General features: G+C 37.9%; 1 pseudogene; it reads left to right on the top strand.

Moving 5' to 3' along the window:
• The first annotated feature begins 912 nt into the window (after window positions 1–912).
• Window positions 913–23,768, top strand: part of LOC133047606 (histone-lysine N-methyltransferase SETMAR-like) — a 112,230-nt pseudogene continuing 89,374 nt past the window's right edge.

The raw sequence follows: 23,768 nt of genomic DNA, 5'->3' as shown, positions 1-23,768 counted from the left end.
CAACACAAGCTGCAAACTCCTTAAAAGAAGACTACCTTCTGATAATGAATAATTAAATGGTAAGTAGTTAACAAATTCACATTTAATGAAAATTATGAACGAGCTGAAGTCTTCCACATTATTATAAAATATGCTCCATTAAAGTCCACCATTTATTTGCATTTTAAGTGCATGTGTGATACATCTCTAAGCCCAATTAATCAGCTAGCATCTTTGGTTAATGTTGATTTTAGGTAAAATATGAATTTCCCCTATAATAGCACATAGCCAGGCAAATAAAGAAACATGTTTAGCACCATGAAAATTAATGCAAGGTCATAGGCAAGACCTACAAAATAATTAAACCAGGTTAAGGGAGCTATGCTTTGGGAGACTAAGAATTTTAATTAAAACTGTTATTGAGTTCAAATGAGGGGGTTCTGTCTGTAATTAGTGAGTAATATCTTTCTGCATTAATCAATGTCACCAAAAACTGTCTAAATTAACACTTTGCTTTTTTTATATTGCTTCAGGTTTGTGGGGTTAGTGGGGAGTAAGTAATATAAAAAAGTAATTAATATTAGAAGGACACTTTTAAAAATCTTGCTTTTCTACCTGATTTATTCTTGAGCTCCATACTTGACACTAGTGAATTAACACACATTTATTGGATACTTACTACAAAAGATTCATGGTTGGAACTGCAAAGAAGGATCAGCTGCCACTTATAAAGGATATGTGATGTGTCTGACACTGAATTAGGCATTTTATAACCATTGTCATTTTTTTTTTCTTCACAACAACCTCTTATCATTTAAAATACCTTCTTTTTCTTTTAGAAGAAATGAGTCATTCAACCAAGACCTTAGCAATAAATCACAGTGAAGACCATAAAATTGGGATTGGAGATTATCTTCTGGATTTGCAGTCAAAATGGGCTGGACTCGACTAACAAAACGCTGGTTTGCCCTGCACAGTTGCTGGCACAGGTGGATGCCTATAGCCCCCCTTCCCAGCTTATGCTTGAGAGCAGAGTGGGGCACACCCTCCTTCCAGGGGCAAGTGGACCTGAAAACAACAGAGAACCCCCTGAGGTGAGTGCACTCAGGGGAGGCTGGTGTCCATCAGACACATAAATGACACACACGTCCCTTTGAGAACGTGGAATGATATGTTGGGGAGAGGACAGCAAAGTCACTCTCACAGAACATGGACATTTGAAATCAAGGGTGTGAAGTATGTCACTAACAGATTTTGAATTCAGACTCAGTGAACTCCAGAGTCAGTGTCCTTCCAGGGTACTCTTCCCTGCCCTCAGGACCATGGGGTCCTCCATTGGGAAAGAAATGTGCATTGTCTTATTCCAGATCCTTCTGTAATGTAATGAGCCTCATTTTTGACCCCTTGCTTAGTCTCCAGCTGGGGCCTAATTTTACAACTAGTGGGTCTGATGCTGAGGTGTTTGTTTTGTGATAAAGAACTCTGGAAGATTACAGTAGTCTGGAGTTTCAGGAGTCTCTTACTTAAAAACTACTCTTGAAGGCTGTGCTTTTTTGCTTTTTCTCAGAAGCAACATAATAATTTACTTCATATATGGAAACAGCTCACAGGACTGAAAGCAGATTTTTTTCCCTCCCTTCCTCTCCCTTCTTTCCTCCTCTACCTTTTCACCCTCCCTCCCTCTCTCCCTATTTCCTTCCTTTATTCCTTTCTTTCCTCTTCCCTTCCTTTGATTCAATCAACAAATATCACTAAGTCTCTGCTATATATTGGGGCCAAGCATCCATTATAATATTTCTAAACATTGCAGCTCATTTTCACGAGGGCCTTTATAATTTCTCATGGATTTTTGCGTTTCCCCCTTTTCTCTCTCCCACAACAATCTCACCTTTGTTATTGCATCAAACACTGGTTTATTTAAGCAGCTGTTAAATTGAAACTCTTATAAAGTGAGTTGTAAAAACGGACTAATATCAGAGCCCATTTCCCTCTGTTGAAAATCCACATGAACGCTTCCTATGAATAAAATGAAACTCAACCTGAGAAATATTTCAATGATTTTGTTATTTTGAGAAATTTTGTTCTGTTCTGCTTTTGTTTTGTCAGTGATGAGGTTATATGACCTTTATGAAAACCATCTTGGGGACAAATTTGGATATATATGTGTGTGTGTGTGTGTGTGTGTGTATACACACACATATATATAGGAAATTTGTAAATTGAACCAACTTATTCCTCACTGGCACTATCTCTCTGCTTCATTAAGGCTATATTTCTTCCGCTTTGCCCAGGAAAACTGCTCCTATCTCCAAAGGCAAGTTTGAAATTCTATTAAACTTAAATTGCTCAGTTACTACAGAATCCAGACAGGCATGCGTGCACACGTGCACACACACACACACGTATCTTGGGGAAAAAAATGAGGACTGAGTGGTAAAAAGGCATAATACATAAAAGAGAAAATGAAACTGAAAAAGAAGAGAGAAAACCCGAGAAAAGAAGCAGCAGAGAACAAGGGCGCTTTCCTGCTCAGTCAGCCTCTGAGCTGGGAAGCCTGAAACCACACCGTGACTTCCTGAAGCAAACAGGAGTTACGGTCCTAGAAGTTTCTGGATAATTAGGCATGAGAAATGGTAAGTGATACATTCACTTCCTGCATTTACGTTCTTATTAAGGTACCCAGCATTTTTTTTTTTTTTTTAAGTAGATGGTTGAGGCTTCCAAGTTGGTTGAGGATAAAACTGACAAGAATGGCAGATATTTTTCTAAAACACTTTTTGGCCAACAATAGTCAATTAATCTGACTGCTGCCATCGCCCTTCTAAGTTTCATTCAGTACTGAACCCAAGGTACAGGTCTCTTAAGGCTTATTATTTTTTTCTTTTAAAGATCAGAGCAATTAAGAGAAACAGAAAGAGCAGCTGAAAGGACTTGTCCTCGGTGCCCAACAGAGATCAGTTGCTGTCAGACAACAGGGAGGCTGGCTTGGTTTACAGGCTGGGAGTTCCCAGTCTGCGCCATGTGCCTCCTTTATACAGAGGAGGGTAAGATACATAAACTGCTCCTTTTGTGGAATGTTCATTGGGGATTTTTTGCCCATCTGTGCCCTAGAAATATTTATTTCTATAAAGTGTTCTTATATTAGATGACTTTTCAAATAAACACTCTGTGACACACCATGTAATAAATATGATAAATAAATCTTGCTTTTACAAATTATCTATTATTGCTATCTGGGCAGCTCTATCCTTGAAGCTGCTTCTATTCCTTAACAACATTCTAGGATCTTTAGTGGAGAAGAGAGAATAATAAAATAATCCTCAGCAACTTTCAGAATAAAAATCTTATTGGAGCAACTCGAGTCACACACATGAGATCAAAGCAAGTGCTATGCAGTAATGAAGAATGTGGGACAAATAAGTGGAGTAGTCAGACTGCAAAGTCTGGAATCGTTTGTCTTTCCAACAAATATCTCTAGTTATTTTCCTTGGACATCTCTAAAACTACCAATCCAGACAAACATCTGGTCAAAATGTGTCAATTATGAAATAGAAAAGGAGGCACCTCCGTCAATTCCTGTGACTGATGGTTCTAACCAGTAGTGACCAGGTTTGGGAGTGGAGGCATTGTTGACACTTTCATGGGGAAAACCTCATAAATAGTGCATTCTTTCCTGCTGACTATGCTTCTCCTCCTGCCTATCAAGTTCAAGCCTGATTCTTCAACTGCTCAAGTCTCCTGCTTTCTGAAGTATCCCATTCTGTTCTCTCCTTTTTATGGTTCTATGGGCTTGCCAGTTGGGCAATGAACTGCTCCTGGGATGGAACATTGATTATCTCTTTCTTCTTTCTCTTTTCATATGTGTATGCTTTCATTCATTTGTTCATTCAGTGAGCACTTATTAAGAGCCTCTTACAAGCAGGCACTATCTTAGATTCTTAGGATACATCAGTGAACAGAAAAGATCTAGTGTCCCACCATGAAGAGCTGATATTCTAGCAAAAGGAAACAGATTGTTAAAATAAATTTACTGCAGGATCTATATAGCATGTGGAGTTGAACCATTCAGTGGAAAACAAATGGCAAAAGTGAGCAAGAAGGAAGAGAAAAGGCTGCGGGTTACACATTAAAGGATTGTCAGGAGAACCCTAAGTGGAAAGCTGAGATTAAACAAGAGAAGGAACAAGAGGCCAGTGGGATTAAAGTGGGGTGAGTGAGGGAGAGTGTGGTGAGAGAGAGAGGCAACAGGGAGCTCAGATCATGGAGCTCTTTCATAACCCATTGTAAGAACTTTGAATTTTTTCAGAAAAGTTGCTGAATTTCAGTATATAAGTCCAAAATATAAAATGAAACTTTGAAGGAAAAAAAAAAAAAATGAGTTTGCAGAGGAGTGATGGAGCTAACTGATTTTTTTTTTCCTTTTTATTTATAGCAAAAACTTATACACTGTATCCAGATTAAAATAAAACATTTAACATATTTGTAATGTTTTGGTTTTATGAAAAAATGAAACATAGAACTATCATCAAAAATGTTCGTTCCAGTTATTTACAGAAGAAGTAGAAACAATGGGAAAATGTTAAAAGGATGAAAAATTATTTTAATGAAGATAGGACAAGGCACCTCAAATATGAAACAGGAAGCAGGGGTCAACCCAGGGCTCAGTATGTTTAAGCAGAGGCATGGTAATCATCTAACAGATTTGTCAAATGGAGTAGGAAGACGACTTCTCATGAATTCTAGAATGGCAACTGACTTTTCTTGAATATCTATTTCAAGCCAGACATTTCTAGAAGCATTTTATATAGATTATCTCATAAAACACACACTAGACTCAACCCTTTGAGTCCAGATTTTATTGTGCTCATTTTATAGAAGAGACAAATGAAACTGTCCAAGTTTAAAAAAACTAGTGAATTAAGGGGGAGGTATATAAATTCATATCTGTTTGATTATAAATACTTTATATTTTTTGCTGTTACTTTTTCCATTCTAGCTCTCATAAACCAGAATGGGAAAAAATAGTCTTATAAACCAACATTTACCTAATTATTGCTTTACTTATTTCCAGAATCCATCCATTCAGCAGTCGTATATTAAGTTCCTCATATACTCAAAACATCATTCCAAGAGCTACTGAGACCCAAGTGGAAGACATACACTTGCAGGATAATAATTACAATTAAGTGATGAGATAAGTAGAATTACTCCTTGGGGACTGTGATCTTGAACTCGATTCTGTTTCCTAAACACACCATGTTTTTGTTTTGTTTAGCTTCAATGTCTTTGTTTCTTTTATCCTGCCTATAAAACTTTCACCTAATGATTCAATTGATAAATACCTCAACAGTTTTATTATTCAGTTATAAGAAACATATCTGCCCAGGTGGGATGCATGAGACAAGTGCTCCGGCCTGGTGCACTGGGAAGACCCAGAGGAATCGGGTGGAGAGGGAGGTGGGAGGGGGGATCGGGATTGGGAATACATGTAAATCCATGGCTGATTCATATCAATGTACGACAAAACCCACTGGAAAAAAAAAATAATAATAATAAAAAAATAAATAAATAAAACAGAAAAAAAAAATAAAAAATAAAAAAAGAAACATATCTCTGATTCCTCTGTCTTTTCTAAATCCAGCTTGAACATCTGAAAGTTCATGGTTCACATACTGTTGAAGCCTGGCTTGGAGAATTTTGAGCATTACTTTACCAGTGTGTGAGATGAGGGCAATTGTGTGGTTGTTTGAGCATTCTTTGGCATTGCCTTTCTTTGGGATTGAAATGAAAACTGACCTTTTCCAGTCCTGTGGCCATGGCTGAGTTTTCCAGATCTCCAGCCTATTGAGCAGCACTTGCACAGCATCATCTTTTAGGATTTGAAATAACTCAACTGGAATTCCATTACCTCCAATAGCTTTGTTTGTAGTGATGCTTGACTTCACATTTCAGAATGTCTGGCTCTAGCTGAGTGATCACACCATTGTGATTATCTGGGTCATGAAGATCTTTTTGGTATAGTTCTTCTGTGTATTCTTGCCATCTCTTCTTAATATCTTCTGCTTCTCTTAGGTCCATACCATTTCTGTCCTTTATAGTGCTCATCTTTGCATGAAATATTCCCTTGGTATGTCTGATTTTCTTGAAGAGATCTCTAGTCCTTCACATTCTATTATTTTCCTCTATTTCTTTGCATTCTTCACTGAGAAAGGCTTTCTTATCTCTCCTTGCTATTCTTTGGAACTCTGCATTCAAATGGGTATATCTTTCCTTTTCTCCTTTGCCATTCACTCCTTTTCTCAGCTATTTATAAGAAGTCATGAGACAACCACTTTGCCTTTTCATATTTCTTTTTCTTGGGGATGGTCTTGAACATCCAGATGTTCAAGCTGGATTTAGAAAAGGCAGAGGAACCAGAGACCAAATTACCGACATCTGCTGGATTTTCAAAAATGCAAGAGAGTTACAGAAAAACATCTACCTTTACTTTATTGATTACACCAAAGCCTTTGACTGTGTGGATCAAAACAAACTGTGGAAAATTCTTAAAGAGATGGGAATACCAGACCACCTGAGCTGCCTCCTGAGAAATCTGTATGCAGGTCAGGAGGCAATAGTTAAAACTGGACGTGGAACAACAGACTGGTTCCAAATCATGAAAGGAGTACATCAAGACTGTATATTGTCACCCTGCTTCTTTAACTTATATGCAGAGTACATCATGTGAAATGCTGTACTGGATGAAGCACAAGCTTGAATCAAGATTGCTGGAAGAAATATCAATAACCTTAAATACCCAAATGACACCACCCTTATGGCAGAAATCGAAGAATAACTAAAGAGCCTTTTGATGAAAGTTAAAGAGGAGAGTGAAAAAATTTGCTTAAAACACAACATTCAGAAAACAAAGATCATGGCATCTGGTTCCATCACTTCATGTCAAATAGATGGGGAAAAAATGAAAACAATGAGAGACTTTATTTTGAGGGGTTCCAAGATACTGTAGATGGTGACTGCAGCCATGAAATTAAAAGGTGCTTGCTCCTTGGAAGAAAAGCTATGATCAACCTGGACAACATATTAAAAAGCAGAGACATTACTTTACCACCAAAGGTCCATCTAGTCAAACCTATGATTTTTCCAGGAGTCATGTATGGGTGTGAGAGCTGGACTATAAAGAAAGCTGAGCATGAAAGAATTGATGCTTTTGAACTGTGGTATTGGAAAAGACTCTTGAGAGTCCCTTGGACAGCAAAGAGATCCAACCATTCAATCCTGAAGGGAATCAGTCCTGAGCATTCATTGGAAGAACTGATACTGAAGTTGAAGCTCCCATATTTTGGCCATCATTTGGTTGATGCAAATGACCAACTCATTGGAAAAGATCCTGATGCTGATAATGATTGAAGGCAGGAAGAGAAGTGGGGGACAGAGGTTGAAAAGGTTGTATGGCATCACTGATCCAATGCACATGAGTTTGAGCAAACTCAGGGAGATAGTGAAGGACTGGGAAGCCTAGAGTGCTACAGTCCATGGGGTCACAAAGAGCTGGACATGACTGAGTGACTGAACTGATAAAGTAACAGATACACTACTGCAACAAGCTTCGGTGAAGGCAAACAAACAGCAAAGGACTTTTAGTTATGTCTGAAGAGCAGATTAAATTAGTCTCAGGCTCCCTGGATCCACCAACTCAGATTGTACCATCACATTCCATTACTCCCATGATCATTCTTTCTTTCTCTGATCCACCCCTCACCCACCTTATGTCTAACCTAGGTTAATTTTTTTTTCCCCAATAATTTTTATTAGTTGGAGGCTAATTACTTTACAATATTGTAGTGGTTTTTGCCATACATTGACTTGAAGCAGTCATGGGTTTACATGTGTTCCCCACCCTGAACCCCCCTCCCACGTCCCTCCCCATCCCATCCCTCTGGGTCATCCCAGTGCACCAGCCCCGAGCACTTGTCTCATGCACCCAACCTGGACTGGCGATCTGTTTCACACTTGATAATATACATATTTCAATGCTGTTCTCTCAGATCATCCCACCCTCGCCTTCTCTCATAGAGTCCAAAAGTCTGTTCTATACATCTGTGTCTCTTTTTCTGTCTTGCATATAGGGTTATCATTACCATCTTTCTAAATTCCATATATATGTGTTAGTATACTGTATTGGTGTCTATCTCTTTCCGGCTTACTTCACTGTGTATAATGGGCTCCAGCTTTATCCATCTTATTAGAACTGGTTCAAATGTATTCTTTTTAATGGCTGAGTAATATTCCATTGTGTATAGGTACCACAGCTTTCTTATCCATTCATCTGCTGATGGACATCTCGGTTGGTTCCATGTCCTGGCTATTATAAATAGTGCTGCGATGAACATTGGGGTGCATGTGTCTCTTTCAGATCTGGTTTCCTTGGTGTGTATGCCTAGGAGTTGGATTGTTGGGTCATATGGCAGTTCTATTTCCAGTTTTTTAAGGAATCTCCACACTGTTCTCCATAGCGGCTGTACTAGTTTTCATTCTCACCAACAGTGTAAGAGGGTTTCCTTTTCTCCACACCCTCTCCAGCATTTATTGCTTGTAGACTTTTGGATAGCAGCCATTCTGACTGGCGTGTAATGGTACCTCATTGAGGTTTTGATTTGCATTTCTCTGATAATGAGTGATGTTGAGCATCTTTTCATGTGTTTGTTAGTCATCTGTATGTCTTCTTTGGAGAAATTTCTGTTTAGATCTATGGTGCATTTTTTGATTGGGTCATTTATTTTCCTGGAATTGAGCTGCAGGAGTTACTTATATATTTTTGAGATTAATCCTTTGTCTGTTTCTTCATTTGCTATTATTTTCTCCCATTCTGAAGGCTGTCTTTGCACCTTGCTTATAGTTTTCTTTGTTGTGCAAAAGCTTTAAGTTTAATTAGGTCCCATTTGTTTATTTTTGCTTTTATTTCCAATATTCTGGGAGGTGGGTCATAGAAGACCTTGTTGTGATTTATATTGCAGAGTGTTTTGCCTACGTTCTCCTCTAGGAGTTCTATAGTTTCTGGCCTTACATTTAGATCTTTAATCCATTTTGAGTTTATTTTTGTGTATGGTGTTAGAAAGTGTTCTAGTTTCATTCTTTTACAAGCGGTTGACCAGTTTTCCCAGCACCACTGGTTAAAGAGGATGTCTTTTTTCCATTGTATATTCTTGCCTCCTTTGTTGAAGATAAGGTGTCCATAGGTGTGTGGATTTATCTCTGGGCTTTCTATTCTGTTCCATTGATCTATATTTCTGTCTTTGTGCCAGTACCATACTGCCTTGATGATTGTGGCTTTGTAGTAGAGCCTGAAGTCAGGCAGGTTGATTCCTCCAGTTCCATTCTTCTTTCTTAAGATTGCTTTGGCTATTCGAGGTTTTTTGTATTTCCATACAAATTGTGAAATTCTTTGGTCTAGTTCTGTGAAGAATACCGTTGGTAGCTTGATAGGGATTGCATTGAATCTATAGATTGCTTTGGGTAGAATAGCCATTTTGACAATATTGATTCTTCCAATCCATGAACACGGTATGTTTCTCCATCTGTTTGTGTCCTCTTTGATTTCTTTCATCAGTGTTTTATAGTTTTCTATGTATAGGTCTTTTGTTTCTTTAGGTAGATATACTCCTAAGTATTTTATTCTTTTTGTTGCAATTGTGAATGGTATTGTTTCCTTAATTTCTCTTTCTGTTTTCTCATTGTTAGTGTATAGGAATTATCTCTTATTACAGAAAGCATTTTTTAGTCCACAGAGTCTAGGACTTCCAGCTTCACCTCCTTTCAACTCTTTGACTGTCAAAGTAAGGCCTCTGATCTTCCAGTTCTAAACTTTGAAAATGTCCATAAAAGGGCACTGAAAAGCTCACTCTGATAACTGAGTAAGACAGCATGAATGGTCAGGCATAAATCATTGGGCAGAAGTGAATGCCAGGGCCATTGAGATTTAAATCCTGTCAGAATCACACAATTAAATTTATAGAAAAACACCTTCTCCAAGAAAAAGGGAGTGTGGTGGATGACCTCAAATATTGAGATATCCATCTTCTGCTATCTCCTTCATTGTCTCTCCTGAGTCACCAGCATGTGTAATCTTTCCCTCTCCTAAAATAAATCCCTGACACATTGGCCACATGGAATTTCCATTGTTGTTCATAGCCATGTTTAACCCATAAAAGTGATTAAAATTTTTTTCATGAAGCTGTGGGCCAGATTCATCATTTAATTCACTGAAACCCATGAAAGAATGTCTCTTCTAAGCACAGGCTATTGGAAAAATAGATAAAAGAACTGGAGCCAGTGAAAAAGTCAGGAGCTACATTATTGATCCACTAATTCACTTATTCAAAAATATTCTTTGAAATCTTACAATTGATCTGGCATTTTGCTGGGAGTTGCTATAACAACCACCACTAAAACCAGCTGTGGTCCTTATTCTTCTGGAGAATGCATACCAGTTGTACCAAACATTCAGAAAACAAGTTAATGCAGAATGCTGAAGAATACTTTGAACTAAGAAGAAAATTCCTAGAGTAGGGAGTAACTGACATATCTGAACTGGGTTGTAGGGTGAAAGAAAACTCATTTGAGAAGTGCACTTTGAGCTGAGTCCCCCCAAAAAAAGAGTAAACCTGCAGGGGAAACATGAGAATAAAAGAAAGAGCACTGGGAAAAGTTTACAGTCTTTCAGCATTTTAGGGAAACTGCATAAGAGCCTACATGGTTGGAGCTCTTGGGACCAGAAACACACTGCAGGTTATCATTTCCTTGTCCTTCCACATGATGAGTTTACCCACTTCCCCTGGCTTTCAGAGTGAGAGATCTTGAATGCAACCTGAGAAAAGAATCTCTGTGGAAGGCAAGAGAGGACAGTAAAGTCAAGGCAGAGTAGGAGTACCAAGGCTCTGTATTTGCCAACTTCATATTATTACCAAAGGCAAAATGGAAATAGAACTGAAATAGGTGCAGGAGATGTGGTTTGGCAATCTGGATATCTAATAGATTTCACTCAGAGCTGGGACAAGTCACTAACCATGCATGAATTTTCTTTTCTTGTCTATAAATTGAAAATATCTTACAGAGTAGTTTTCAAGTTTTACATGATACTGTATACATGACTTTACAATCTCTAAGGTAATATACCAACACAAATATATGGGATTTGGGGCTGTTTGTTTGTTTTTTTAAATATACCTAGAATTCATGTTATAACTCTTGCATGTTGGTTACCCTCTACATATAAGCAGCCCTTACAGTAACATTCTTCATATTCCAGATCTAGTACTGAAGCAGAAGCTGTGTTATTGTATATGTGGGGAGTGCATGTGCTTCTCATATGCTGGCTTGTGTAGTCTGTGTGGCATGTGCTTATATGGAACATGTGGCATGTACATATGTTTTTGGTATACTGTGTGAATATGTAATATGCATGTGTGCACATACACATGTTCATGCATGTGTGTAGGAGTCCAAGAGAAAGTATGATGTGAAGAGATACATAAAGGCTTATAGTCAGGAATTATTATCTGGAATATTGTTCAATTTCATTCCAATTCCTGGGGAAGTCCCAGAGATGGCTGTTTGCAAAATCCAGAAATTGCTAGCTTTAAAATGAACCTAAGACTTTTGCTTTCTAATAGTTTAGCATGGGTCAAAACAGAATGCTCTAGGAAGAGTAAAATGGGTTCTGTGCTGTCCAGGCTTGGCATTGCCGTCAGCTTTGCTAAAATACTGCAGAGGGAGTTGAGACCATTGGCAGATGTGGGCTCTCAGGCCTGTATGGAAGAGAAACAGCTCCAGGTCAACCTTGGGCCACTGGAAGCTGGAGAGAGGAGACTAGTATTTACCACGACAACAGCTGTTGTGATGCCAGTCAAATGGGAAGCAAGCATACTCCTCAAGTGGTCCGTAATCTCCCTTTACTCAGCTGTGTAGTAAGCTGTTGTGTCCTAGTTCTTACACCCCCTAGATTAGGAGAGGGAAGATTATGGACAACTAAGTGAGACATGGAGCCTTGTACAGAATTCCCCTGAACACTTGTCCCCTAGGTTGTGTGGCAAGAAGGAAGGCACCTAGGTACAGTGGTGACCAGCATGGCCCCATGCATTCCTGGGACATACACTGCAGTGACTGTTCCTGCAGGACACATCAGATGAGATTTTTCAATCCAAAATAGTACTCTAAACTATTCACCAACACTGGAGCATGTGTCCATCTATGCAGGAAGAAAAAATAAAATGAAATTAAAATTTCCTTGATAGAATAATGGTGAAAACAAGAACATCACCTAGAACACAACTAAGGACAAGTATGATACTGGATTACAATTCAGTTGCACATCCTCAGATGTGAATTACAGAAATGGAAGAAAATCATTAAGAGTGCCATTATGAATGGGGCTTAAGTTTGGCCCTATGCAGAGATGTATTTTGCTAAACAAAGTGGCTAAGGGTGGGAAAGGAGGGCAGAGGGAAGGATGGCTGGGCGGCATGGATTCATTATTTAGGTAAATGTGAATAGCTGTGTGAAACAAAGGATCTTATGCTTCAGGTTCTCTGCGTACAATGTCTAAAATCTATGAGGTTTCTAAGAGCCTATAAAAATGGCCCTTGAGAACTAAAACAATAAATATAAATCCAAAATGAAAGCACAAAAATTGGTATTATAAATGTTTCATGACATCTATAAAACATAGCATAACTTCCACCCATCAGCAATTAATACATCTGGACTGGAATAAATGTGGTGTTTGATGTGGATGTTTAGTAGGATAAGTGGTAAGACCTCCAAAAGAAAAAGTGTTCAGGGCCAAAAATTTCTCAAACCAGCCGTTTTAAAAGACCTGGTCTCCAAAAGATCTAGGTCACTTTCAGAGACGTTGTTGTTGTTGTTGTTTTATCTGAAAAAATAAAATAAAATAAAAGAGAGAGAGAGAGATTTCTAAATTGGGCTTTCCAGAGGCCTGGGTAGCATAAACCCAAATTTTACAAATTTTAAGGGAGACAATTTAATCAGTCAAAGTAGTATTTGAGAATTGTTCATGACTAGTGAGGGAATAGAATATACACACATACATACAATGATTTAGATGTTTTATTATTTGCATTAACACATTATCTAGCAAATGTTCATGCTTTTTAGCCAAAGCTATGTTTATTACTGCTGTTTTGATTGAAGGAAAGATTAGCTAACTAAAAATGTTTATTATTATCTCTATGAGTTGATTGACCTGTGGGAATCCAAGTTATCTTATAGTAATCAGTCACCACTATCCATCTGTTGATAACTTTACCCAATAACAGGCATAGCAATTTGAAATGTGGGCCTTACAATACCAACCTATCAGGTAACATGAATCATTATGCACATTTAAGGAAATCTCTTAAGAAAACAAGTCAATGTGCTACTATTTTTCTTTTTACAGTCCTATGTGTCAATTGACTCAATATAGTTGCCTGAAAATATTTTTTAATATAAATTTATTTATTTTAATTGGATGCTAATTAATTTACAATATTGTAGAGGTTTTGCCATACATTGACATGGATCCGCCATGGGTGTACATGTGTTCCCCATCCTGAACCCCCCCTCCCACCACCCTCTCCATCCTATCCCTCTGGGTCATCCCAGTGCACCAGCCCCGAGCACCCTGTCGCCATCAAACCTGGACTGGCGATTCATTTCACATACGATAATATACATGTTCCAATGTCATTCTCCCAAATCATCCCACCCTCACCCTCTCCCACAGAGTCCAAAAGACTGTGTGTCTCTTTTTCTGTCTCACATGTAGGGTTGTCGTTACCATCTTTCTAAATTCCATATATATGCGTTAGTATACTGTATTGGTATTTTTCTTTCTGACTTACTTCACTCTGTATAATAGGCTCCAGTTTCATCCACCTCATTAGAACTGATTCAAATGTATTCTTTATAATGGCTGAGTAAGACTCCATTGTGTATATGTACCACAGCTTTCTTATCCATTTGTCTGCTGATTGACATCTAGGTTGCTTCCATGTCCTGGCTATTACAAACAGTGCTGCGATGAACATTGGAGTACACGTGTCTCTTTCAATTCTGGTTTCCTCGGTGTGTATGCCCAGGGGTGGGATTGCTGGGTCATATGGGAATTCTATTTCCAGAACCCCCAGCAAACATTATCCTCAATGGTGAAAAATTGAGAGCATTTCCCCTAAAGTCAGGAACAAGACAAGTGTGCCCACTCTCACTACTACTATTCAACACAGTATTGAGAGTTTTGGCCAAAGCAATAAGAGCAGAAAAAGAAATAAAAGGAACTCAGATTGGAAAAGAAGAAGTAAAACTGTCACTGTTTGCAGATGACATGATCCTCTACATAGAAAACCCTAACGACTCCACCAGAAAACACTAGAGCTAATCAATGAATATAGTAAAGTTGCAGGATATAAAATCAACACACAGAAATCCCTTGCATTCCTATACACTAACAATGAGAAAACAGAAAGAGAAATTAAGGAAACAATTCAATTCACCATTGCAATGAAAAGAATAAAATACTTAGGAATATATCTACCTAAAGAAACAAAAGACCTATATATAAAACACTAGCAAACACTGGTGAAATAAATCAAAGAGGACACAAATAGATGGAGAAATATACTGCCTGAATATCTTAACTCTTGATATGGCTAGAACTTGTTCTCTTCCTCCAGCTATCAGAAGTGTATATTGTAAAAGTCACATACAAGATGGCTACATAATTAAAGGAAGTAAATTATTTCACCAAGATCAGCATAATAAAATAGCTGCACTGAACTCAATCATCACCACCTGGGGGTAAATCATGTTTATCTGAACTGTTCCTTCAATATATACTTCTGGATTTATTTACATCAGTACCAATCTAAGTTTTGCAAAAGCAGAAAAGATCCTGACTAACTTACATAAATAGAGTCTGCAGGACCTACTCAGCTGTAAACCATTGTTCTTGTAAATGTTTTGCTGTGAGGATGAAGGTTACAAACAACAGGAGAAACTTCAATGATACATTTAGAAGTGTGCTGAAGCCAAGATCAGGAGCCATAAAAGTAATTGACATGTATACATTGCTCTTAAACTTTAATGTGCTTTCACAGCTGTTTAACAATTGCTCTTTCTGAAAATTCCATATCATCTGAAATGGTAAATACTTTTGCCGAATTTGCAGATAAGTAAACAAAGTCTAAGAGGTAAAACTGAGCCTGAGGCCCCAGAGTTGACTTTAGAGGAGAAGGTGTTCTCATAATCCCCAGTCCCACTTGTTCCCATGATGTCCTCATGTCCCAGAGTTCTGTGAAGCACTAATTCTTTTAGCTGGTATGACATGTCACAAGAAAGAAAAAAAAAAAAAGAATAAGTATTAAAATTAGCTAAGAAATTGTCTTAAAACAGAATTCTTTAAAACCTTTAATATGCTGTCATGTTTGAAAATTTCTAGAGAGATATGCAGTGTGTATTATTTCCCAAACTTGTCTAACCAAAGATCCTTCTCTAGGTATTCAAAAGAATACCTTCTGAGAAATTTATACCCCTCCATAAAATGTCTATTAATCTCAGAGGAAAATAGACCCCTACCATAGACCTTACTGTCTTGCATACCTGATGATATCATTGATAATGATACACAAATATTTCAAATTTTGTATTCTCTTCTCTAAGAAACTTGCAAAACCCAAGAAAAGATACCTAATGCATCTTGTTAAAGAAACTCCGATTAGTGTTCAAACAGATGCTTTCCAGAATAACAACCAGTGAGCTGTGACTGGAATGCAATGAAATGTTTTGCACATAAAATGAATCCTTATGCATGGGAAGTCAGTATCTGTTGTGAGTGGTTATCTTCTGTGGTTAGTTTGAAGGACTAGGAATTAGAGTAGCTCATTCCAGTGAAACTTCTCAGTGAAGAGGCAGGATCAAAGAAGTTCACACAAACCCAAATGCATTGTGTTCTGGCTTTGTCTCAGCTTAGTACAAAAGGTTCAGCCCACACTTTTGAAGTATATGCCATATGCAAAGAGTAAACTTAGCCAGAAAGAGCAGGATTCCTCTAAAGGCAAAGAATGCTTTATAGCATTCCCCCAGAAAACTCTTGATATTTCATTCTGCAGAGAGCAGAGAATATGGTAGCCACTCAATAAATCTACTTTATTAATCCAGTAATGCTCAGCTTCTTTTATAGACACAGAAAAGATGCTTTATGCCTGTTTATGATTCTCTTATATCAAAGGAATATATTTTAGACCAGGAATTCTGAGAAGGCAGAGACCATGGAGTCTTCCTGTTATCAAATCAAGTAGTAGATTCAAGTTACTTCAGAAAAAGACACAAATCTATTTATATAAAGTGTTGGAAGCCAGTGGGCTCTTTAAATGATTAGATTAACTTTTCAGCCATGAATAAGATATGATGAGGAATATACATACTTAGAAGTAACCAATTACAACAAGACTTTTAATGAATATCCAATATTCTGTTCATTCCAACATTTGGAATATCTGTCCAAAATGAATATCCTTGTAAGTTCTTATCTGCAGAAATGCAATGGCTGTTTCCTATTTCTGTACCCCTTGTAATGGGTTCTTTTCTTTACAGTAGGTTTTTTTATTTGTTTGTTTGTATCTTTCTCTCTATCTTTCTCTGCGCATTTATGCTGTCTTGGTGGCTATATTTATCTCTATCTCCATTTGAATTTTTGGTGTTAGCTAATGACTAACTATTGTTGGATCAATGACATGAGAAACATATGTAGGAAAGTAGACGGCGCTAAAAAGGACTTTTTAAAAGTAGCCACTGTGTGACCTCCCCGTGGTCCTGGCAGTCAGTTCAGTCAGTTCAGTTGCTCAGTCGTGTCCGACTCTTTGCGACCCCATGAACCGCAGCACACCAGGCCTCCCTGTCCATCACCAGCTCCTGGAGTTTACTCAAACTTATGCCCATCGAGGCGGTGGTGCCATCCAGCTATCTCATCCTCTGTCATCCCCTTCTCTTCCTGCCCCCAATCCCTCCCAGCATCAGGGTCTTTTCCAATGAGTCAACTCTTCGCATGAGGTGGTCAAAGTATTGGAGTTTCAGCTTCAGCATCAGTCCTTCCAATGAACACCCAGGACTGATCTCCTTTAAGATGGACCAACTGGATCTCCTTGCAGTCCAAAGGACTCTCAAGAGTCTTCTCGAACACCACAGTTGAAAAGCATCAATTCTTCTGTGCTCAGCTTTCTTCACAGTCCAACTCTCACATCCATACATGACCACTGGAAAAACCATTGCCTTGACTAGAAGGACTTTGTTGACAGAGTAATGTCTCTGCTTTTTAACATGCTGTCTAGGTTGATCATAACTTTCCTTCCAAGAAGTAAGTGTCTTTTAATGTCATGGCTGAAATCACCATCTGCAGTGATTTTGTTGACCTTAAACTCCATGTACTCACTGAAAGAAAGCCTTAGCTTTTGTCATTATTAAATACATGAAGATACTCTGTTGTGCCCAAAAAAGTCTGGATAGCATAATGAAAAATCAAAGGACCAGAAAGTAGATGAGTTTGGGGAACTTTAGGGAACATCAAATCCAATGTAAATTTCCCCTTTCTGTGTCACAGCCTTGTTGTGGTGAGGGGGCTTATATAACTCAGTGAAGCTATGAGCCATGATGTGCAGGACCACCCAAGATGAGTCATAGTGAATAGTTCTGACAAAACATGGTCCACTGGAGAAGGAAGTAGCAACCCTCTCCAGTATTCTTGCCTGGAAAACCCCACTGGCTGAAAAGTGAAAAGATGAAAAGTGTGAAATGTGAAAGAGATATGACACCTGAAGTTGAGTCCCACCACCACTCCCTCCCCAGGTCAGAATGTGTCCAATATGCTACGGGGGAAGAGCAGAAGGAAATTATTAAATAGCTCCAGTAAAAATGAAGTGTCTGGGTCAAAGCAGAAACAGCAATCATCTATGGATGTGTCTGGTGGTGATAATAAAGAATGGTGCTATAAAGAACAACACTGCATAGGAACCTGGAATGTTAAGTCCATGAATCAAGGTTAATTGGACATAGTCAAGCAAGAGATGGCAAGATTGAACACTGACATCTTGGGAATCAGTAAAAATGGATGGGAATGAACAGGTTTAATTCAAGTGACCATTATCTACTAACACGGACAAAAATCCCATAGAAGAAATGGAGCAGTCCTCACTGTCAAAAAAAAAAAAAAAAAGACAAAATGCAGTTCTTGGGAACAATCTCAAAAATGACAAAATGATCTTGTGTCGTTTCCAAAGAAAACCAATCAACAGCTCAGGAATCCAAGTCTATGCCTTAAATCCTGATGCTGAAGAAGCTAAAGTTGACCAGTTCTGTGAAGACCTACCAGACCTTCTAGAACTAACACCATAAAAAGATGACCTTTTTATCATAGGGGAAGGAGTCAAGAAATACTCAGAATAATAAGTAAATTTGGACGTGGAGGACAAAATGAAGCAGGGAAAGGCTAACAGAGTTTTGTCAAGAGAACACACTGGTCATAGCAAATACCCTTTTCCAACGACCCAAGAGATGGCTTTACACATGGACATCACAAGATGTCCATCAATACTGAAATCAAATTGATTATTTTCTTTGAAGGCAAAGATGGAGGAGTACTATTCAATCAGAAAAAAAAAAAAAAAAGAAGAAAGAAAGACTTGGAGCTGACTGTGGCTCAGATCATGAGCTCCTTATTACAAAATTTAGCCCTAAATTGAACAAAGTAGGAAAACACACACACACACACACACACAAAACTAGGCCACTCAGATATGATCTAAATCAAATCCCTTCTGATTATACAGTGGAGGTGATGAATAGATTCAAGGGATTAGATTCAGTAGACAGAGTGCCTGAGGAACTATGGGTGGGGGTTCATAACATTGCACAGGAGGCATGATCAAAACCATCCCAAAGCAAAAGAAATGAAAGAAGGAACATTGGTTGCCTGAGGAGGCTATACATATAGCTGAGAAAAGAAGAAAAGAGAAAGGCAAGGGAGAAAGGAAAAAATATACCCAACTGAATGCAGAGTCCCAGAGAATAGGATAGAGGGATAAGAACACCTTTTTAAATGAATAATGCAAAGAAATAAAGGAAAACAATAGAAAACAATAGAAACAATAGAAGGATTAGATATCTCTTCAAGAAAATTAGAGATACTGAGGGAATATTTCGTGCAAGAGTGGGCCCAACAAAGGACAGAAAATGTAAAGAACTAACAGAAGCAGAAAAGATTAAAAAGAGATGCAAGCATCGCAGAACTGTCCAAAAAAGGTCTTAATGACTGGGGTAACCACAGTGGTGTGATCACTCACCTAGAGTCAGTCATTCTCAAGTGTGAAGTCAAGTGGGCTGTAGGAGGTGGAGCTATTTCAAATCCTAAAAGAAAACGCTGTTAAAAGGCTGCACTCAATATGCCGGAAAATTTGGAAAACTCAACAGTAGTCACAGGACTGGACAAAGTGTGTTTTCATTCCAATCATAAAGAAGCGCACAGCAAAAGAATATTCAACCTACTATACAATTGTGTTCATTTCATATACTATCAGGGTTATGCTCAAAATCCTTCAAGCTAGGCTTCAGCAATACCTGAACCAAGAACTTCCAAATGTACAAACTGGGTTTTGAAGAGGCAGAGGAACCAAGGATCAAATTGCCAAGATTCATTGAATCATGGAGAAAGCAAGGAAATTCCAGAAAAACAACTACTTCTGTTTCATTGACTACGTGAAAGTCTTTGACTATGTGGATAACAACAAACTGTGGGAAATTCTTAAAGACATGGGAATACCAGACCACCTTACCTCTCTCCTAGCAGAAAGTAAAGAGGAACTAAAGACCCTCTTGATGACGGTGAAAGAAGAGAGCGAAAAAGTTGGCTTGAAACTCACGCACACACAAAAACAACAACAACAACAACAAAAAGCTATCATCATGGCATCTGGTCCCATCACTTCATGGCAAATAGAAAGGGAAAAAGTGGAAGCAGTGACAAGATTATTTTGGGGGGATGCTCCAAAATCACTGTAGATGGTGACCACAGCTATGAAATTAAGATGCTTGCTACTTGGAAGGAAAGCTATGACAAACCTAGACAGCATATTAAAAAGCAGAGACATCACTTTGCTGATAAAGGTCCACATAGACCATGCTTTGGTTTTTCCAGTAGTCAGGCACACATGTGAGAGTTGGACCATAAAGAAGGCTGAGTGCTGAACATCTGATGCTTTTGAACTGTGATACTGGAGAAGACACTTGAGCATCTCTTGGACTGCTAGGAGATCAAGCCAGGCAGTCCTAAAGGAAATCAACCCTGATTATTCACTGGAAGGACAGATGCTGAAGTTGAAACTCCAATACTTTGGCCACCTGATGTGAAGAGCCAACTCACTGGAAAAGACCCTGGTTCTGGGAAAGATAGAAGGCAAAAGGAGAATAGGGTGGCAGAGGATAAGATGGTTAAATAGCATCACTGACTCAATGACATGAATTTGAACAAACTCTGGGGGATAGTGGAGAACAGAGGAGCCTGGAGTGCTACAGTCCATGGAGTCATAAAGAGTCAGACATGATTTAGAGGCTGAACAATACCCAAAATAGTCAAGTATAAGAGGTTTAGCAGTTAAAATCATGGGCTCTTAACTCAAGACTGTGTTCGGTCTCGACCTGTTATTTTAGAACTCTGCCATTCCTTTCAAAATGATGATATTTTCTTTGCTTTGGCCTCATCTGTAAAATAAGATACTCACATTGCATATCTCAGGAATTCCTGGTTTGATTAAATGAATATACAGCATCTGGTAGTTAACAGTGTGTGACTGTCTCATGAAAGTTAGCCACTATTATTATTAATCATTACTATTAGTGACAGTAGTAGTAGGTAAACATGTTTATCACAATATAAATCTGAGGTGGAGAGAGGTTAAATAGACTTTTTAGAATCATCAGACTAGGAAGGGATAAAGCAGTTTAACCTCAAAAGCTATGAGTTGTCTCAAACTCATGTCTGAGCATCAGCTATTGGGATTTCCCATCTACTATCCATTCCCTACATTCAGGAGCTACACCTGAATTTTAAATAGTTTAAATTCTGAGGCTAAAAATGATAATGATTTCTGAGGCTCTTAAGAGTATTCGGACTTCCCTGGTGGCTCAGACGGTAAAGAGTCTGCCTACAATGCGGGAGACCCAGGTTTGATCGCTGGGTCGGGAAGATCCTCTGGAGAAGGAAATGGCAGCCCACTCCAGTACTCTTGCCTGGAAAATCCCATGGACGGAGGAGCGTGGTAGGCTACAGTCCATGGGGTTGCAAAGAGTCGGACACGACTGAGAGACTTCAGTTTCACTTAGGAGTATTAAAGTGAAGTGATGATAATGCAATTGAGGGATGAATTAAAGAGAGTAATAAAAGAGAAAGTAATGTAAACTTTTAGGGGCCAAATCCAGCAAATCAATAGCAGTAAATACATGGAAAGAAAATACATGAATGTCAAGCAAGCCAATATTAAAAAAAAAATCTGCTTTCATATAGCAAAACTTGAATGTATGCATGTGCTTTATTTTTTAAAATAAACTTTGCTTAGCTAGTAATGATTGTTTTATATGATTTTTATTTTTACTTTTATTTTCTTTTCTGCTAATACATGAAAATCTGCTAATAAAAGTATGCCTTCACTTTAGGTAATTTTCAGAGTTGAACAGTAACATCTACCTAAGTCAATTTAATAGTATTTATTTTTTAACATGGTTATAATGAATCAAAGTAACAAATATTCAATAAATTTGTTTAAAATTAATTAAGCTAAAGTCTGTATATGGATTATTTTGTTTACAGTTTATAAACACCAGAAAAATCTTCAGTTACAGTTAAAAAGAGAATGATAAAATAAAGATTAAATATTTTTATTACTCTGGGCTATATAAATATAAATTACAAGATTATTTTCTATCACTACCTAGATTACTTACTCTAAAGCATTATCAACAGCAATTTAAATTGGTTCTTGGGAATGAACAATAATCTACTATTTTATATAAAGTTCAGAAATATAATATGTTCAGTACATATTCAGAAATATAGAATATTGTTAAGTGAATATTTCATGGGGACACAAGTGGGAAGAATTTTCCTTAAAAGGGTGGGTAGGGAGATAATTAAATAGAGATTTAGAAACATTGCTCTAATACTTTATTCAAAAAAGGGCTATAATAAGTTGGAAAATGCCCTCCACGATGCAGCAGTTTGGGTGTCCTTAACCCATCTCTTGTAAGCTTTTCTGTGTTTAAAAACAGAGACTGAAGAGGAAACCTGGATTAATTCCCAGTTTCACTAAGTCCTAGTAATATATTAAATATCTTATACAATGTAATTGACCTCTCTTGGCCTATATTTTCTTTAAATCAACACAATGAAATAACAATACCAACTACATAGGAATGTTAAAAAGAGTTAATAAGGTAATACACAGAAGTCATTTAGCTCAGAATTTGGCAGAGTTAACACTCTTGGTGAGTATAACCTTCAGTATAACAATTGTTCTAATCCTGAGTTTGGAATTTCCATTTCTATATGAAGACTATAAAAATGCTGTTTTTAAAGTCAAATCATGACCAGTTTACAACTTTCTCATGGAATGAAAAGTGACTGCATTTTATAATCTGCTTTCTCTCATCCAATGCTTTTGGTCATTATTTCAATCCAAATACATAATTAAAAATGCGTACACACAGGACATGGAAGCAACCTAGATGCCCATCAGCAGATGAATGGATAAGGAAGCTGTGGTACATATACACCATGGAATATTACTCAGCCATTAAAAAGAATATATTTGAATCAATTCTAATGAGGTGGATGAAACTGGAGCCTATTATACAGAGTGAAGTAAGCCATAAAGAAAAACACCAATACAGTATACTAATGCATATATATGGAATCTAGAAAGCTGGTAATGATAACCCTATATGTGAGACAGCAAAAGAGATACAGATGTATAGAACAGTCTTTTGGACTCTGTGGGAGAGGGTGAGGGTGGGATGATTTGGGAGAATGGCATTGAGACATGTATATTATCATATGTGAAACAGATCACCAGTCCAGGTTGGATGCATGATACAGGATGCTCGGAGCTGGTGCACTGGGATAACCCAGAGGGATGGGATGGGGAGGGAGGTGAGATGGGGGTTCAGCATGGGGAACACATGTACACCCATGGCAGATCCATGTCAATAGATGGCAAAACCACTGCAATATTATTAAGTAATTAGCCTCCAATTAAAATAAATAAATTATATATTTAAAATGCATACACATATGTGTATAAATATGCATATAAATTTGTGTGTGTATGTATTGGGTTGGTCAAAAATTTGTTCTGTATTTTCTTTAAGATTGTTCTAGTAGTGTTTTATTGTTATTCTTGTTGTTCAGACACCAAATCATGTCTTTGCGACCTCATGGACTGCAGCATGCCAGACTCCTCTGTCCTTCACTGTCTCCTAGAGTTGGATCAAGATGAAGAAGGAGAGCGCAAAGGATGAGATGATTGGATGTCATCACTGACTCAATGGACCTGAGTTTGAGCAAACTCCAGGAGACAGTGAAAGACAAAGAAGCCTGGCGTGCTGTACTTCACGAGGTCACAAAGAGTCAAACATGACTCAGCAACTGAACAACATGTCCATTGAGTTGGTTATGCTATATAACCATCTTATCCTTT

Source organism: Dama dama, chromosome 27 (assembly GCF_033118175.1).
Source record: "Dama dama isolate Ldn47 chromosome 27, ASM3311817v1, whole genome shotgun sequence".
In the NCBI taxonomy this organism is placed as follows: domain Eukaryota; kingdom Metazoa; phylum Chordata; class Mammalia; order Artiodactyla; family Cervidae; genus Dama; species Dama dama.
Note: the sequence above shows the minus strand (reverse complement) of the source record. Positions and strands in the feature narration are given on the sequence as shown.